At 39.2% G+C, this 12,866-nt stretch overlaps 1 non-coding gene across 1 annotated transcript; it reads left to right on the top strand.

Annotated features, from left to right (window-relative positions):
• Window positions 1-5,571: 5,571 nt before the first annotated feature.
• LOC112739448 (small nucleolar RNA R71) lies at window positions 5,572-5,675 on the top strand. The gene has a single exon (XR_003170383.1). It is a non-coding gene; the product is annotated as a small nucleolar RNA R71 (small nucleolar RNA).
• The last annotated feature ends 7,191 nt before the right edge of the window (window positions 5,676-12,866 follow it).

The raw sequence follows: 12,866 nt of genomic DNA, 5'->3' as shown, positions 1-12,866 counted from the left end.
GAGCGTTGGATGAACTCCAACAATCCCCTAGCCACGGGCTTGAGGTCATGCCTTCTTAGTTGAACTGGCTTCCCTCTTGAATCTCTCTTCCATTGAGCGCCCTCTTCACATATGTCCATGAGGACTTGGTCCAACCTTTGATCAAAGTTGACCCTTCTAGTGTATGGGTGTGCATCTCCTTGCATCATGGGCAAGTTGAATGCCAACCTTACATCTTCCGGACTAAAATCTAAGTATTTCCCCCGGACCATTGTAAGCCAATTCTTAGGATCCGGGTTCACACTTTGATCATGGTTTTTGGAGATCTATGCATTGGCATAGAACTCTTGAACCATTAAGATTCTGACTTGTTGAATGGGGTTGGTGAGAACTTCCCAACCTCTTCTTCGGATCTCATGTTGGATCTCTGGATATTATTCGCCCTTTTTGAGCTTAAAAGGGACCTCGGGAATCACCTTCTTCTTGGTCACAACTTCATAGAAGTGGTCTTGATGCTCCCTTGAGAGGAATCTCTCCATCTTCCATGACTCGGAGGTGGAAGCTTTTGTCTTCCCTTTCCTCTTTCTAGAGGTTTCTCCGGCCTTTGGTGCCATTAATGGTTATGGAAAAACAAAAAAGTTTTAGCTTTTGCGACACCAAACTTAGAAGGTTGCTCGTCCTCGAGCAAAAGAAGAAAGAAGAGAGTAGAAGAAGAAAAAATAGAGGAGATGGAGGGGGCTTTGTGTTTCGGTCAAGGGGGAGAAGTAGTGTTTAGGTTGTGTGAAAATGAAGGATTGAAGATGGGTTTATATAGGAGTGGAGAGTGATGCCAAGGCATCTTAGGCTAGTTTCACTAGTATTTTTCTGTTAGTTTTAGTGGTTTTATGCATTTTCTTGAGCTTAAAGTAACCAAGAATGGTTAAAAGAATAACAAAGCAATGAACCATCCAAACAATATGATTTTGATGCAAATTACATGAGTTTTAGTTATATTACTTGAATGCTATGAATGGAAGATTTCTCATGAAATTTTGCAAGACTTTGATGCATTTGTTTGGATGATTTCAGGAAAGAAGAGGCTAAGCAAGGAAGCAACAAAATCAATAAAGGAAGCTTGAATATCACATGTGGAGTTTAAGTTCCAGTTTAAGCCTAAACTGGAGCTTAAACGCCAGAATCATGAAGGCTAAGAAATGCTGGAATTGAAGTTTAACCTCCAGTTTAACCTTAAACTGGAGGTTAAACGCCAGAATGAAAAGTCTCACCAAAGAAGCATTCCACGTTTAACCTCCAGTTTGACCTCAAACTGGAGGTTAAACGCCAGAATGAGAATGCCAATCAGGAAGCATTTCCACGTTTAACCTCCAGTTTAACCTTAAACTGGAGGTTAAACGCCAGAAATGGGAAGTGCACCAGGGAGCCATTTCCACGTTTAAGCTCCAGTTTGACCTTAAACTGGAGCTTAAACGTGTTCGACCAAGAACTCTCTTCCAGGGTTGCTTTCTCCATTTCCACGTTTAAGCTCCAGTTTAACCTTAAACTGGAGCTTAAACGTGTTCGACACCTCCAGGGCTACCCTTCTCAGCTTCCACGTTTAACCTCCAGTTTAACCTTAAACTGGAGGTTAAACGTGTTCGACCTCCAAGATGCCTCCTTCCATTTCCACGTTTAACCTCCAGTTTAACCTTAAACTGGAGGTTAAACGTGTTCGACCTCCAGGGCTGCCCTTCCTATCTCCACGTTTAAGCTTCAGTTTAACCTTAAACTGAAGCTTAAACGTGTTCGACTACATGACTCTCCAGGGCTGCCTTCTTCCATTTCCACGTTTAAGCTTCAGTTTAACACTGAAGCTTAAACGTGCTTCTACAAAAGGCCTCACTGGAAGTGTCTGGCGTTTAAGCTGCAGTTTAAGCTTAAACTGCAACTTAAACGCCACTCTTGGAAAAGGTTTCTGGGCCAAAAATATTGCGGTTTAAGTTAGTATTTGAGCACAAACATTAACTTAAACTTACTCTGGTATGAAACCCAATTGAATATCATGGTTTATGGGATTGGGCCTGAAGGATTGATGAATCTGAAATTTCAATTTATTGAGTCATGTGTCATTATTTGATTATCACTAAGTTGGCTCAATGAATGTTACAGAATTTGGATCAACAGCCTCATCAAGATTATGGATCATAAACCCAAGGCAAAAGGAAAGCATGGAGAGGCCTCAAAGCCCAAGAAACACAACAGAAGCTCAATATAGAAAGTGTATAAATAGGATAGAATTTAAGTTAGGAGGAACTTTTGACCTTCACTTTTAGCTAGTTTTCATATTTTTGTAATTGAATTCAGAGCTATGACTCACTAAACCCCCTTTCATTGGGTTAGGGAGCTCTATTGTAATTCAATGAATCAATAATAGTTTATCTTCTTCTTCAATCTTTTCTCTTGAATTTTGTTAGAAAGCTTCTCGATCTAATTCCATTGGGTAGTTGTCTTGGGAAAGAAACTACCCATAATTGGAATCCTTCGGAACCTTGGGAAAGGAATGGAGGATTCATGCTAGAGAAGCTTTCTCACAGTGAATTGGATTGGGGTTTGGATGGATATTGTGACATGTAATCCTACCAAATTGTGGTTCATGAAACTGTGTGGTATAATCAGTGATCGAGCATCATCTCTTCTTATGAACATTTAAACCAAGGGATTGGGAATTTGTTCATTTTTAGAGAGAATTGGTGAGCCAAGGGATTGGGATCCAACCATATAAGATTGCCAAGCAAAATTCAATGAACGCATTGCTTGAGGAAGAGATAAACATGTTTTGATTCGGAGATCTCAATATCTCCTATAACCCAATGAATCCCCCAATTCTGATTTCCATCTTCTCTTTACATTCTGCAACTCAATTCATGCAATCACCCCCATTCCCTTTTAATTTCAGCAATTTAGTTTCTGCTCTTTAATTCATGCAATTTAAGATTCCGCCATTTCAATTTCTTGTCATTTACTTTTCCCGCCAATTTTACATTCCGCAATTCTCATCTCAATCTTGATTCCGCTCAACTAGAACACACTTCTAATCCGAATTGCTCACTCAACCAATCCTTGTGGGATTCGACCTCACTCTATTGTGAGTTTTTACTTGACGATAACCGGTGCACTTGCCGGAAGGAATTTTGCCGATCGTGCAATTTCCTAAATCGTAGCATAACTAGTTTATGCGCATCAGAGAGGGGGTATGGTTCGGCCATTATGGGTGGGAAAGTGGTTTGAATTTGAATGGTGAGGTAGGTGTGGTTTTATGAAGGATGGATGTGAGTGGTGAAGAGAATGGTGGGATTTGATAGGTGAGGGATTTTTGGGGAAGAGGTATTGAGGTGATTGATGAATGGGTGAAGAAGAGAGAGAGATGGGGTAAGTGGGGATCCTGTGGGGTCCACAGATCCTGAGGTGTCAAGGATTTCTCATCCCTGCACCATGTGACGTGCAAAAAGCCCCTTGCTGCCAATCCTGGCGTTAAACGCCAGGCTGCTGCCCATTTCTGGCGTTTAACGCCAGCTTCTTGCCCATTCCTAGCGTTAAACGCCAGTCTGGTGCCCATTTCTGGCGTTAAACGCCTAGAATGGTGCCAGAATGGGCGTTTAACGCCCATTCTGCTACCCCTACTGGCGTTTAAACGCCAGTAAGTTTCTCCTCCAGGGTGTTCTGTTTTTCATTCTGTTTTTCCTTCTGTTTTTACTTTTTCAATTATTTTTGTGACTTCACATGATCATCAACCTATAGAAAACATAAAATAACAAAAGAAAATAGAAATTTAACATAGATAATTAAAGATTGGGTTGCCTCCCAACAAGCACTTCTTTAATGTCAATAGCTTGACAGTGGGCTCTCATGGAGCCTCACAGATGTTCAGAGCAATGTTGGAACCTCCCAACACCAAACTTAGAGTTTGAATGTGGTGGTTCAACACCAAACTTAAAGTTTGGTTATGGCTTCCCAACACCAAACTTAGAGTTTGACTGTGGGAGCTCTATTTGACTCTGTATTGAGAGAAGCTCTTCATGCTTCCTCTCCATAGTGACAGAGGGATATCCTTGAGCTTTAAACACAAGGGAGTCTTCATTCACTTGAATGATCAATTCTCCTCTGTCAACATCAATCACAGCTTTTGCTGTGGCTAGGAAGGGTCTGCCAAGGATGATGGATTCATCCATACACTTCCCGATCTCTAGGATTATGAAATCAGCAGGGATGTAATGGTCTTCAACCTTTACCAAGACATCCTCTACAAGTCCATAAGCCTGTTTCTTTGAATTGTCTGCCATCTCCAGTGAGATTCTTGCAGCTTGTACCTCAATGATCCCTAGCTTCTCCATTACAGAGAGAGGCATAAGGTTTATACTTGATCTCAGGTCATACAGAGCCTTCTCAAAGGTCATGGTGCCTATGGTACAAGGTATTGAGAACTTTCCAGGATCTTGTCTCCTCAGAGGTAATTTCTGCCTAGTCAAGTCATCCAGTTCTTTGATGAGCAATGGAGGTTCATCCTCCCAAGTCTCATTACCAAACAACCTGGCATTTAGCTTCATGATTGCTCCAAGGTACTTAGTAACTTGCTCTTCAGTAACATCTTCATCCTCTTCAGAGGAAGAATACTCATCAGAGCTCATGAATGGCAAAAGTAAATTTAATGGAATCTCTATGGTCTCAGTCTGAGCCTCAGATTCCCATGGTTCCTCATTAGGAAACTCCATGGCGGCCAGTGGACGTCCATTGAGGTCTTCCTCAGTGGAGATCACTGCCTCTTCCTCCTCTCCAGGTTCGGCCATGTGAGACGTATTTATGGCCTTGCACTCTCTCTTTGGATTCTCTTCTGCATTACTTGGGAGAGTACTAGGAGGGAGTTCAGTAATTTTCTTACTCAGCTGACCCACTTGTGCCTCCAAATTTCTAATAGAGGACCTTGTTTCAGTCATGAAACTTTGAGTGCTTTAGATTAGATCAGAGACAATGGTTGCTAAGTCAGAGTGGCTCTGCTTAGAATTCTCTGTTTGTTGCTGAGAAGATGATGGAAAAGGCTTGTTATTGCTAAACCTGTTTCTTCCACCATTATTGTTGTTGAAACCTTGTTGAGGTCTCTGTTGATCCTTCCATGAGAGATTTGGATGATTTCTCCATGAAGGATTATAGGTGTTTCCATAGGGTTCTCCCATGTAATTCACCTCTTCCATTGCTGGGTTTTCAGGATCATAAGCTTCTTCTTTAGAGGAAGCTTCCTTAGTACTGCCTGTTGCTGCTTGCATTTCAGACAGACTCTGAGAAATCATATTGACTTGTTGGGTCAATATTTTATTCTGAGCCAATATGGCATTCAGAGTATCAATCTCAAGAACTCCCTTCTTCTGAGTTGTCCCATTATTCACAGGATTCCTTTCATAAGTGTACATGAATTGGTTATTTGCAACCATTTCAATGAGTTCCTGAGCTTCTGCAGGTGTCTTCTTCAGATGAAGAGATCCTCCAGCAGAGCTATCCAATGACATCTTGGATAGTTCAGACAGACCATCATAGAAAATACCTATGATGCTCCATTCTGAAAGTATGTCAGAAGGGCACCTTCTGATCAATTGCTTATATCTTTCCCATGCTTCATAGAGGGATTCTCCTTTCTTCTGTCTGAAGGTTTGGACTTCCACTCTAAGCTTGCTCAATTTTTGAGGTGGAAAGAACTTTGCCAAGAAGGCATTGACTAGCTTTTCCCAAGAGTTCAGGCTTTCTTTAGGTTGTGAATCCAACCATGTCCTAGCTCTGTCTCTTACAACAAAAGAAAAAAGCATAAGTCTGTAGACTTCAGGGTCAACCCCATTGGTCTTGACAGTGTCACAGATTTGCAAGAATTCAGCTAAGAACTGATGAGGATCTTCCAATGGAAGTCCATAAAACTTACAATTCTGTTGCATTAGAGAAACTAATTGAGGCTTAAGCTCAAAGTTGTTTGCTCCAATGGCAGGGATTGAGATGCTTCTCCCATAGAAGTCGAGAGTAGGTGCAGTAAAGTCACCAAGCACCTTCCTTGCATTGTTGGCATTGTTGTTTTCGGCTGCCATGGTTTCTTCTTCTTTGAAAAGCTCTGTTAGGCCCTCTAGAGAGAATTGTGCTTTAGCTTCTCTTAGATTTCTCTTCAAGGTCCTTTCAGGTTCAGGATCAGCTTGAACAAGTATGCCTTTATCTTTGTTCCTGCTCATATGAAAGAGAAGAGAACAAAAAAGTAGGGAACCTTCTATGTCACAGTATAGAGATTTCTTGAGGTGTCAGAGGAAAAGAAGAATAGAAGGAGGAGGTAGATAGAAGAGAATTCGAACATATAAAGAAGGATAGAGTTCGAATTGCACCTTGAGGAGGAGTGTTAGTCCCTTAAATAAAAGGATGTGAGAAGAGGGGAAGAATTTTCGAAAATAAATTAAAAAGATTTTGAAATAATAAAAAGAAATTTTGAAAATTTGATTGAGATTTTTGAAAATTAAGATTGGGAAAGAAATTAAGTGATTTTTGAAAAAGATTTTGAAATTAGAAATAAAAAAGATATGATTGAGAGTTAATTTTGAAAAAGATGTGATTGAAAAGATATGATTGAGAAGATATGATTAAAAATCAAACTAAAAAGAGAAAGTTTTAAAATTAAAGTTGATTACTTGACTAACAAGAAATTAGAAGATATGATTCTAGAATTAAAACTTTTGATCCTTTCTTAATAGGCAAGTAACAACTAGAAAATTTTGAAGTAAATCATTAATTATAACAAGGATTTTCGAAAATAATAAAAAATGGAAAGAAATTGATTTTGAAGAGATATGATTGAAAAGATATGATTTGAAAAAGATTTGATTTTGAAAAATTATGAAAATTTGAAAAAGATTTGAATTAAAAACAAAATCTTCCCTCTAGTGTCATCCTGGCGTTAAACGCCCAGAATGGCATCCATTCTGGCGTTTAACGCCCAAAATGCTACCTTTTTGGGTGTTAAACGCCCAGCCAGGTACCCTGGCTGGCGTTTAAATGCCAGTTTTCCTTTTTCATTGGGCGTTTTGAACGCGCAGCTTTTTCTGTTTGATTCCTCTGCTGAATGTTCTGAATCTTCAATTCTCTGTATTATTGACTTGAAAAGACATAGTTTTGAAAAATTTTTTTTTTGAATTTTTCAATGATGAGAAACAATCAAAATATAATTAATCTTAGGAAACTCAAATTAAACAAACAATGCATGCAGGACACCAAACTTAAAAATTTTCATATAAGAGAAACTAACAAATTGAGAATGCATATGAGAAACAACTAAACACACAAAACAAGGGAATTTAAAGATCAGAGCAATGAAATCATCAAGAACAACTTGAAGATTAATGAAGAACATATTGCATATTTTCGAAAAATGCAAGAAGAATGCAATTGACACCAAACTTAAAAATTGACACTAGACTCAAACAAGAAACATAAAATATTTTTTATTTTTATGATTTTATAAAAAAAAAATTTTTGTGATTTTCGAAATTTATATGGAAAAGAAAATAAAGGGATTCAAAACTTTTAATAAGAATTCCAGGAATCATGCAATGTTAGTCTAAAGCTTCAGTCTAAAAAGATTAGACATGGTTGGCCAAGCTTCAGCAGGACATTACATTCAGCAGCTAAATTGATGAGAAGAACATCATCTTGAAACTCTAGAATTCATTCTTAAAAATTCTGAAAAATAAAAAGAAAAAATACCTAATCTAAGCAACAAGATGAACCGTCAGTTGTTCAAACTCAAACAATCCCCGGCAACGGCGCCAAAAACTTGGTGCACAAAATTGTGATCATCAATAATGGCGCCAAAGGACTTGGAGCTCTTAAACGTGAATCACACTTTGTCACAATTCCGCACAACTAACCAGCAAGTGCACTGGGTCGTCCAAGTAATAAACCTTACGTGAGTAAGGGTCGATCCCACGGAGACTGTCGGCTTGAAGCAAGCTATGGTCACCTTGTAAATCTCAGTCAGGCTAATTCAGATGGTGATGGAAATTTGATAATTAAAAGATAAATGAAACGTAAGATAAAGATAGAGATACTTATGTAATTCTTTGGTTGGAATTTCAGATAAGCGTATGAAGATGCTTTGTTCCTCCTGAACCTCTGCTTTCCTATTGCCTTCTTCCAGTCATTCATACTCCTTTCCATGGCAAGCTTTATGTTGGGCATCACCGTTGTCAATGGCTACTTCCTGTCCTCTCAGTGAAAACGTTCCAAATGCGCTGTCACCGCACGGCTAATCATCTGTTGGTTCTCGATCATGTTGGAATAGGATCCATTGATCCTTTTGCGTCTATCACATGCCCAACAATCGCGAGTTTGAAGCTCGTCAAAGCCATCCCTTCCCAGATCCTACTCAAAATACCACAGACAAGGTTTAGACGTTCCGGATCTCAGGAATGGCTGCCAATAATTCTAGCCTATACCACGAAGGTTCCAATCTTAGATTAGAAACCCAAGAGATACACATTCAAGCTTGTTTGCATGTAGAACGGAAGTGGTTGTCAGTCACGCGTTCATAGGTGAGAATGGTGATGAGTGTCACATAATCATCACATTCATCATGTTCTTGGGTGCAAATGAATATCTTGGAGAAGAAATAGACTTGAGTTGAATAGAAAAACAATAGTACTTTGTATTAATTCATGAAGAACAGCAGAGCTCCACACCTTAATCTATGGTGTGTAGAAACTCCACCGTTGAAAATACATAAGAACAAGGTTCAGGCATGGCCATGAGGCCAGCCTCCCAAAACGTGATCAAGTGTATGAAAAGTATATGACTTATCAAAGATGAAAATACAATAGCAAAAGGTCCTATTTATAGAAAACTAGTAGCCTAGGGTTACAGAAATGAGTAATTAATGCAGAAATCTTCTTCCGGGCCCACTTGGTGTGTGCTTGGGCTGAGCATTGAAGCTTCCATGTGTAGAGACTTTTCTTGGAGTTAAACGCCAGCTTTTGTGCCAGTTTGGGCGTTTAACTCCAGCTTTTGTGCCAGTTTTGGAGTTAAATGCCAGAATTCTTGAGCTGACTTGGAACACCTATTTGGGCCATCAAATGTTGGGCAAAGTATGGACTATTATATATTGCTGGAAACCCATGATGTCAACTTTCCAACGCAATTGAGGGCACGCCAATTAGGCTTCTGTAGCTCCAGAAAATGCACTTTGAGTGCAGGGAGGTCAGAATCCAACAGCATCTGCAGTCTTTTTTCAGCCTCTGAATCAGATTTTTGCTCAGGTCCCTCAATTTCAGCTAGAAAATACCTGAAATCATAGAAAATTACACAAACTCATAGTAAAGTCCAGAAGAGTGATTTTTATTTAAAAAACTAATAAAAATATAATAAAAACTAACTAAAATATACTAAAAGCATACTAAAAACAATGCCAAAAAGCGTATAAATTATCCGCTCATCAGGGGGCTGGTTTCTTCCTCAAATGATGTTTCAAATCTACCCTCAGAGAGGACTAACCGATGCCAAGCTTTCCTTATTCGTAAAATAGTTCTTTCAATCTCAGGATCGAATACTGGCAAGCTTGGATCAGGAAGTGAACGCGTCATCTAGCGAAAGAAACAAGAAGCTCATAGTAGCAAGATAAAATAAAATGCAAATAAATAAATTCCAATTAATAACTTTAGCACTCTATTGCAATTCCCCGGCAACGGCGCCAAAAATTGATGTGGCAAAAATTGGCGAGTCAAGAATTGTTATAAAATATGCGTTGCAAGTATAGTTCTTAACCAACCAGAAATCCGCTTATCAATTTAGAAGGGTTGTCACAAAAATTAAAATTAAAATACTGGGAGTATGAATCCCAGGTCGTCTCCCAACGAGTTGCAAAAAGGTGTGCTATTTTATTAATCAGATGTTTTCAAAATGGTTTGAGTTGAATAAACAGGAAATTAAATTAGGGAAATTAAATAATTTAAATAGAAGCCTTGACTGGGAGTAGATTAGTTGGAAGCCCTATTCTTGTTGCAGTATTCTCAAGATTAATTGATAATTGAAGGTTGTTCTGTTTAGTTATCCCTTACTAGGTAAGGGAAAGTCAAACAAGTTGGAATGCTATTTCTATTCACAAGTTCCAATCCGCTCAATTGAAAAGGATTAGTGTTAGTGACTAGAGAACATTCCAACAATAAACCCAATTACAATTTTTCCTTTGAGCATTCCAACTCAAGGGTTCCTTTCAATCAACTCCCCATCAAGTTAGGAAACTACTCGCTCATTGTGAATGTGGAATTCATAACATAGAAAAGAGAATTAAAGAAAGACATGATAAATAAAACTCAAAGGAATCAATTAAAAATAAAAGTAACTCTTGTATTAATAAATTCTAAAATAATCCAATAGTAAAATTGAGTAAATTAAAGGACATGGAAGAGTAAAGCCAAGTAAAGAAAACGAACTAGAATGACGAAGTCTTGATGAGGTAATAACTCTTCTCAATATCCCAATGCAAAGAGTAAAATAAAATCCTAAGAACTATAAATGTGTAGAGAGAGAAAAACCTAGAGGAGGAGTAAAAACTAGATCTAAAACTAAAATTTGTGTAGAATGAATGTTGTCTTTGGTTTCTGCATGTTCTCTGGCTCTAGTATGCTTTTCTGGGCCAAGAACTGGGTCAAAACAGGGCCCAAAATCGCCCCAGCGATTCTGCAGATTATGCAGGTCGCGCACGTCACGCGATCGCGTCATTCATGCGGACGCGTCATTCGGCGTTTTGCTTTTCCACGCGGGCGCATCGTCTACGCCTCCCCGTCACTTGTGTTATTCCAATCCGCGCAGTCGCGTGAGCCATGCGGCCGCGTTATTTCTCGCTGGTTATCTCCTCAATTTCTTGTGTTCCTTCCATTTTTGCAAGCTTCCTTTCCAATCTCTAATTCATTCATGCCCTATAAAGCCTCAAACACTTAACACACAGATCACGGCATCGAATGGAATAAAGGAGAATTAAAATACATAATTAAAAGTCTCTAGGAAGCAAGTTTTCAATCATAAAGCATCTTTAGGAAGGAATTACAAATGCATACTTATTTAATGAATAAGTGGGTAAAGATCATGATAAAACCACACAATTAAACACAATATAAACCATAAAATAGTGGTTTATCAATAACCCACAAGTCAAAGGACTCTTGCGATGGGTATTGCCAACAGGGAAGCCTTACCTGGTTAGAAAATGTCGAGAGCGGGTATGTAACCGACAAATGAGCTCATTAACTACATTAGTGCTAGACATGCATCATACTGGGTTGTGCACTTCCTCTGTTATGACTGTTGTATGAATGTATATTTTCTCTGTTTGTATTCTATTCTTTGTGTTTGTATTTTCTTGTATTATTTTGTTTGTATTCTGCTTTCTGTTTTCTCTATTTCCTCTAGTTATCTGTATCTTCTATTTACTGCTTTTCTGTATTCTGCTATTTATCAGTTAAATAACTCATAATTAATGAAGTTAACTAATAACCCCGACCCTACTAAGAACTCCCCAGTTCTTACCCCTTCTCTCTCCCTTCCCCCTTCAGATGGAAGTAAGAGTACCCTTCCGTAGTTCGTTGATGATCGTTCCGCAAAGAGGATTCCACTCTAGGTAGTCTTCTCAGTCTAGAGTGAACTCCATTATCTGTTTATATGTATATACTGTGAGACCAGCCATCGTCTGTACCCCGTTTGTATGCAAACTTTAACCTAAATCTTGGTACGAGACTCCTATTATGTGGCTACTTGATGAGGTACCAGAGAGACGTCATATGGCAATGTCTGATCATGTAGAGGAGTAGTAGATGATGTTCCACCTTTTGATGACGTTCCACCTGACTTGAGTTTTAAAGACTTATAATGTATTTTCCCTCAGTTTAGTAGTTTAGAGGGACTAGGTAAGTATAGAGTCTAGGCTAGCCTGGGTGCCAGCTTAGGGACTTCTTGAACAAGTCAGGGCCTGGGATATTGTATGTATATATATGTATATAGTTATTATCTAGCTATATCTAGGGGTGTTCTAACTAAAAGTCTATACTTAAATAAAGGCTGGATCACTGAATGTTATTAACTGCTTGTGATGTATTTATGTATGGTTGTTTATAACTATTTTATCTATTATCAGTTGTGAATTGATTATGAATGATTTTGTCTATTAACCCAAATGTTTTCAAAAAAAAGTCTATTAGGAAGACAAGTTGGTCACGCTCAGTTTTTGGTATGATTTAGACATACTGAAAATTGGGTCGTTACAACGGGTGAGGGGGTATGGGTAGGATCTTGGATTGATTGGGGTGGTCTTGACCAAATTTGGCAAGATTTGGGTAGGATTCGCTTTGGACTTGGTCAAAGTTAGGGGGCTGGGGTGATGGAGTAGGGACCGCGCCTAACTTTGGTGGGTGTGTAAAGCCTGTGGCTAACTTGCTATGAACGGCGCCTAACTTTGAGCAAAAACCCACACTCAACGCCTAACTTGAGGTGAAGACCCTTGCTTGGCGCCTAACTCCACGGATGTTGTGCCTAACTTGGAGCCATGCCTCCCCTAGCACGCCTAACTTGATGTCATGCCTTTCCTTGCTGCGCCTTACTTGAAGCCTCCTGAATGGGCTAGCTGCTTCTGTGCCCAACTTGGCCTCCAATGCGCCTAACTTTTTCCCTTGGCCTTCAAACCTTGCGCCTAACTTGAAAATTCTCAAGTTAGGCGCAGACCCTCTAGAGAAAATTGCTCCTTGCGCGTAGTATGTGGTGCCTAACTTGAAAATTCTCAAGTTGGGCGCAGACCCTCCAGAGAGAAATTGTATGTTGCGCATAGTATGTGGCGCCTAACTTGAGAATTTCAA

The sequence above is a fragment of the Arachis hypogaea genome, chromosome 13, assembly GCF_003086295.3.
Source record: "Arachis hypogaea cultivar Tifrunner chromosome 13, arahy.Tifrunner.gnm2.J5K5, whole genome shotgun sequence".
In the NCBI taxonomy this organism is placed as follows: Eukaryota; Viridiplantae; Streptophyta; class Magnoliopsida; order Fabales; family Fabaceae; genus Arachis; species Arachis hypogaea.
This window is presented reverse-complemented; position numbering and strand designations above follow the sequence as displayed.